We start from the raw sequence: 6,406 nt of genomic DNA, 5'->3' as shown, positions 1-6,406 counted from the left end.
CCACCGACTCCAGGCCCCGCCCCTGCCCCGGCGGCCGGGTGGGAGCCGGTCCGCGCAACGCGCATGCTCCAAGAGCGGCGCCCCCGACTCTGCGCTCGGCTCTGCTCGGGCATTTCCGCCTCTTTGTTTTAAACTCCGGACGGATTTTTTTCTCCTGCTCTTGGGGGGGACCCGGAGGGAGCGGCGCCCCCTCCCTCTCCCGGCGCGGCCCCCGCGTGCGCCCCGCTCGCCCGCAGCTGAGACGGCAGGTCAGTGAGTCCGCGCCCCGCCCGGCCTGGCCCGCGGCGCTCGCTGCACAGGCCGCGGCCTCGGTCCGTGTCCGGGCCCGGAAGGCTCCGAACCCTGGTCCGCGCCCCTGCGCCCTCGTCGGCCCGGCCTGCGGATCCCCGACTCCGTTCGGCGGGGCCGGGACCCCGGGCAGGGCCCGACCCCGGGACCGGTCTTCGGGGAGGGACCAGGGAGGACTGGACCCCAGGACGGGTCACCGGGGAGGGACCAGAGAGGACCGGACCCCAGGACGGGGAGGGACCAGGGAGGACCGGACCTCAGGACGGGTCACCGCGGAGGGGCCAGGGAGGACCGGACCCCAGGACGGGCCACCGCGGAGTGACCAGGGAGGACCGGACCCCAGGAATGGCCACCGCGGAGGGACCATGGACCAGACCCCAGGACGGGTCACCGGGGAGGGCTGGACCTCGGGACCCAACAAGAAAAGGACTAGGAAGCACTCACTGTACACTGAGACAGATCACCTAGGAGAGTCCAACCCTGATACGGGTCATGGAGGAGGGTCCAGCCTCACTATGGGTCACGGAGGAGGGCTGGAACCTTAAGACTCAGCAGGAATCAGAGAGAGCTGGACCCGAGACAGGTCACCGAACAGGGCCAGGACCCAGGAACAGCTGGGACACTGGGACAAGTCACTGAGGAGGCCTGGACGTTAGGATGGGTCACCTGGGGAGGTCTGGACCCCTGGACTGGCCCCCAGTAGGACCAGAATTCTGGAACCATCCTGTGAGTACCTCTGGGACCCTGGGACAGCCTCTCTTTCCCAGGAGGCCATGACCCTGGGACTGTGCCATGTGGAGGGCTCTTGCCTTGTGACAGGCTCCAGGGATGACCCAGGTAGGTCATGTAGGAGAGTCGGATGTTGGGGCAGCCGTGAAGAAGGCTGGCGGTCAGAGAGGGCCACGAGCGTGATAAGAGCTGGAACTTGGAGTCAGGTCTCCAGGGAGGCCAAGGCTCTTGAATGAGTCCCTGAGAAGCACTCAGACCCCAAGGGTGGTATGTAAGGGGTGCCGGGACCTCAGGCTGGACCCCCAGGGGATTGGGCCCTGGGGCAGGTTCCAGAGGTGCCCAGAATCTACCCAGCCCACTCAGCTGGACCTGGCTTCTGTAAAGGCTCTGAAGCATCAGGGATCCTGGTCACCTGAGCCCCACAGGTGCAAACCAGCCCTCTCCGTGAGGCCCCTGAGCACCTGGGCCTCACAAACCTTCTGACCTTCAGCAGATGCTGCCTGGGCTGGGCCCTGGGGGTAGGCAGGGTTGAGGCCCATCCTCCCATCTCTGGGGACTCAAGTGGGGGTGGGGGTGGGGGCTCCTAGTCCCCACTGGCTCCATGCCCCAGGCCAGTGCTTTGCCCCTCCCCAGACCCAGAAAGCTGTCCCCTACCCTGTTCTCCCAGTCCCTGCTCCAGGGCTGCCATCCTTTCCTTACCTGGGCCCTGTGGTCAGTGTCAGGCACCTTCAACCACTCCTGTCCTCCCCTCCCTCCAGTGGTGTCACCAAAAGAGCCCCATTCTCAAGGTCTGGAGGTGTTTTCTGTGTCCAGGAATTTCCAGGAGGGGTGGGGTCCAAGCTGGGAGTGTGGGCTGCGGGAAGGGTTTGGAGCCAGACGGCCCAGTGCGTGTCAGGTGAGCCATCAGGCACCTCCTCCACTCCAGGAAAGGACCTTGGGATGGGAGCTTTGCTTCTCTGAAACCTTCGAAGCAGACTTCACTTAGATCTTGCCCGTGTTGTCCTTTAATTTGGAAGTGGGGATGGAGAAGTGCTGCCCTTCGGCTGGGGAAGGGCTCCAGAGTGTGTCCAGTAGGATAATGTTGGAGGAGTTTGAGAGGATGGAAAGCCCAGGCAGGCACTGGCTCCCTGGCATGGGGTGGGCATGCAGCACATTCATTGCGTGGACGAAAGGCGGGAGTGCTTTCAGAAAGGTCGACCTGTGTTAGGGTGAGGCACGAGTCTAAAATTCCCAAGGGAGATGCTTGAAGTGGTCAGTTCGGCATTTCATTTTGTGCCATAACTTCACTTCTTGATTACTTAGGAGAAAACCCCTTTGCGTTTTCAGTGTAACATTTCACTGTAACTAAGCTTAAGCGCATGGAACCCCTGAATAGTCCAGCCTATTTTGATTTGTCAAATGTAACCACACTTGCGACCTTGTTACTCAGTGCTTGCTTTTTCTGTGTGTGTGTTTTTTGTTTGTTTGTTTTTTAAATTTACTTGGCTGCGTCGGGTCTTAGTTGCGGCATGTCTTAGTTGCGGCACGCGGGATCTTTCGTTGCGGTGCGCGGGCTTCTGCCTAGTTGTGGCCCGCGGGCTCTTGGGCTCGCGTGGGCTTAGTTGCCCCGTGGCATGTGGGATCTTGGTTCCCCAACAGGGATCGAACCAGCGTCCCCTGCATTGGAAGGCAGATTCTTAACTACTGGACCACCAGGGAAGTCCCTGTGGGTTTTTTTTTTTAACATGTACTTTGCTTTTTAAAAAACTTAATTTGCTTTGTGAAACTTTGGAAAAGACTTGTAAAACTGGGCATTCAGGTTTGGTTAGGCTCTTTATTTTCCCATTTTTGGATTTCTGAAGGTGTGATAGTGCTGGATGGTTGTATTATTTATATATTACTGTCCCGCAAATTACCCCAAAATGTAGTGCCTTAAAACGATACCAATTATTATCTCACAGTGTCTGTGGGTCAGGAGTCCAGTCACAGCTTAGCTGGGCCCAGGGTCTCACAAGGCTGCCGTCAGGGTGCCCACCGGCGCTGTGGTCTTGTCTGGAGGTTCATCTGGGGAGGAGTTGCTTCCAGGCTGCTGGCTGGAGACATCTGTGGGGCAGCTCGAGGGCCAGCGACAGGACAAGGGAGCAAGCAGGAGGCCACAGTCTTCATGACCTAATCTTGGCAGTGATATCCCATGCCTTTTGCCATATCCTTTGTTAGAACCTAGTCATCAGGCCCAGCCCACGCTTAAGGAGGAGGAACTCCACAGGGGTGTGCTTCCTGGGCGGGGTGGGCCTGGGCCATCCTAATGCCTGGCATTGATCAGGTGGTGTTAGCTCCTGCAGGGCCTGTGCCTGAGAAGTGCCCTGCAGGTGAATGAACAGAATTGTGCAGAGCTGTGTGCTCAGCCCAAGGTTGCAGCAGCTCAGCTGTCTCTTTAGTTACACAGGTTGCTCTGATGTCACCATTGTGATGATGGGATGACGCCGGAGCTTACGCATGACAGGAGAGAAATTACAAATAAGAAAGCTTTTTAGGAATTAACTTAGAACAGCTGTAGCAAGTCATAAGCTCCCCCGCTTCCCACATACAATTAAATTGTAGGTGTGTATGTGTCGGCGATATAGAGTTCTTGGAAGCTTCAAGTACAGCGATTTTAGTTGTTTCTAGAGCTTCATTTTATTCCTGCTAATTATTTTCCTCCAGAAATGATCAACTGACATTTGTAAGACGTTTTTAAGATGTGAGATCCCAAAATGTTTTTATTTGACCTTTGTAGGGAAGGATGCTCCAGGAACCTGTGTGCAAGGGCCTCTTGTGCTCAGCCCTGTGGCTTCTCCTCCCCGGTGCTTGGACTTTGTGGCGCTTGGGCTGGCGCTGCAGCACAGGGCTGTGAAGGGCACCCGTGCAGGGCCCGCACGGGAGGCTCCCTCGAGAGCTTGTCACCACGTGGAGGGAGGTGTCCCCTCTGCCACCCTGCTCTGTGGACCTGCCAGGTTTCCACCCTGCTGGGGTGAGGCAGGGCCCTTTGCCAGTGATTGGAATTATTTATTTGGGTTGTTTGCTTTGGATTATAAAGCGAGGTTTGTTTTGGTCTGTACTGTTACTCTTTAATCTATTAAGTGGCAGGATTTGTTACTTCATTGGAGCTTTATTTGGTTAATGGTCAGAATCGAATTTGAAAATGTAATCTTCTTCTCTATTGAAATATGTTGAGGTTTGGGGACAGTTTCTTACTACCTTTCTGATATTTGCTGTCACTGTTGCAAAAACGCTGCACAGTTCATTGTGTGTCAAAAAATGGAACGGTTCTTCAGCTCTACAAGTTGACAGTTTTTCATTGAATTTTAAAAAGTGATGTTTTTAAAAATAACTAGAGGGACTCCCCTGGTGGCACAGTGGTTAAGAATCTGCCTGCCAATGCAGGGGATACGGGTTCGAGCCCTGGCCCGGAAAGATCCCACATGCTGTGGAGCAGCTAAGCCTGTGTGCCACAACTACTGAGACTGTGCTCTAGAGCCCGCGAGCCACAACTACTGAGCCCGCAGGCCACAACTACTGAAGCCCGCGTGCCTAGAGCCCGTGCTCTGCAACAAGAGAAGCCATCGCAACGAGAAGCCCACGCACATCAATGAAGAGTAACCCCTGCTCGCCGCAACTAGAGAAAGCCTGCGTGCAGCAACAGAGACCCAACACAGCCAAAAATAAATAAATAAATTTATTTATTTATTTAAAAAATAAAAATAGACTGTCTTTTCTAATCTGCATGTTTCTCCCTACAGCACTGAATTATATGAAGGCCCAGATGACAATAATGAAACACTTAACATGTGATGAGAGGGTTAAGGCGGGAGCATTGCTTCAGAATTGTCCATTAAATTAAGCAAAACCCTTCATTGAGAAGAACTAAAACTCACTAGAAAATATTGTCCTTAAAAACCAATTGTTAGGTTGACTGGGTTTTTTTTTTGAAGAGAACCTCTAATGCTTAGGTGAATTTAGAGAGTTGAGGTTAACTGGAATTTTTTTGGGGGGGCAAATGCATCCGTATTTGCTGGACTTTGCGACACTAATGGCAAATTCCAGTTGTTTAACACAAAATAAGCAAACAGTAGAAAGCTGTCCACAGACTTCTTGACCTGTGTGGGTCGTGTCAGCTGCTATATTTGCTGATTCTTAGCAGGGCCTGGCATGTAATAGATGCTCAATGAAGAATACCTAAAAGCTGACCTTGTTGTTCCCTTTTGTGGCCCTGTTCTTAAGGTGTTCTGTGTATTAACACCTTCAGTCTTTTTTTTTTTTTTAATATTTATTCATTTATTTGGCTGTGCCGGGTCTTAATTGCGGCATGTGGGATCTTCTAGTTGTGGCATGTGGGATCTAGTTTCCTGACCAGGGGTTGAACCTGGGCCCTCTGCATTGGGAGCGCGGGGTCTTACCCACTGGGCCATCAGGGAAGTCCCAACACCTTCGACCTTAAAGTCACCCCAGGCTGCTCTCTGCTCACCCGCACGTGCGTGGCGAGGACATGCAGGCACAGGGCATGGTCACAGGTAGTGAGGAGCAGAGGAGGGTTAGCCTATTCTTTTCTTCTCAAGTAATTTACTCTTTTTTACTGAAGTGTTTGAGAAAAAAAACACAGTGGAGAAAAACCAGAAGAATTAGCCAACTCTTCTGCCCTCCCCTAGATCCAGCAGTTACTTATGTTTTGCTTATCTCTTTTTTAAATACATATTTATCCTTGAATCATCTGAAAGGAGCTGCAAACCAGCTGCCACGTTCCGTAGGTAATTCAGAGCACGGAGGTCCTAGTAAGAGGATGGTCTGCACATGACTGTAATGTCATGACCACACCTGAGAAGTAGACACTTATTCCACATACTGGCTAATTTCCTGTCTACTTTCACCTCTCCCCGGTTGTCTCAACAGTGTCTTCCAGGGCATTTTCCCTGAACCAGACGCAGTTCCCCGTGGGGCACTGGGGGTCATGCCCCCTGAAGTGTCTTTTATTTCAGGCTCCCCACTTTCCCCATACAGCATCGACTTTCCCAGGCCATCTGAGTTTTTCTGATTCTTCACTTATGGTGTCGTGCACCTTTGTCTGTTGTCCTGTTGACTCTGTGGACTACAGGGGGTGAGCCGGAGGCTGGGCCAGGCTCTGGGTTGAGCTGGCTTCTCAGGCACTGTTGTGATTCGTGCCGTGCTGTCAGGTTGTGGCACCACTCGGCCAGCGCTACTGGTCACACTTCTCGTGCCTCGGTTCCCAGGGCCCTGTGGGCTGGGCTGAGTCTCCAGGGAGCAGAGACTGTTGGGGAGCCCAGGGGAGTCGTGCCTTCGTGCTGGAGAGCTGCCCTCGCTCTTGCAAGAGGGTGAATCCATCAGCCGCCTCCATCTGTGTCTGACGGGGAGGTGT

The 6,406-nt window shown here is 53.7% G+C and overlaps 1 protein-coding gene across 6 annotated transcripts in view; it reads left to right on the top strand.

Moving 5' to 3' along the window:
- The first annotated feature begins 27 nt into the window (after nucleotides 1-27).
- Nucleotides 28-6,406, top strand: part of PCGF3 (polycomb group ring finger 3) — a 55,346-nt gene continuing 48,967 nt past the window's right edge. For all 6 annotated transcript variants that reach the window (XM_024744999.1, XM_024744995.1, XM_024744996.1 and 3 more), the window contains exon 1: nucleotides 28-248. The gene's annotated coding sequence lies outside the window, so the exon portion shown is untranslated. The remainder of the gene's footprint in view (nucleotides 249-6,406) is intronic.

This window comes from Neophocaena asiaeorientalis, unplaced genomic scaffold, assembly GCF_003031525.2.
Source record: "Neophocaena asiaeorientalis asiaeorientalis breed wild unplaced genomic scaffold, Neophocaena_asiaeorientalis_V1.1 scaffold1211, whole genome shotgun sequence".
Lineage (NCBI taxonomy): Eukaryota > Metazoa > Chordata > Mammalia > Artiodactyla > Phocoenidae > Neophocaena > Neophocaena asiaeorientalis.
The sequence above is the reverse complement of the archived record's forward strand: the minus strand, read 5'-3'. Positions and strand labels throughout refer to the sequence as shown.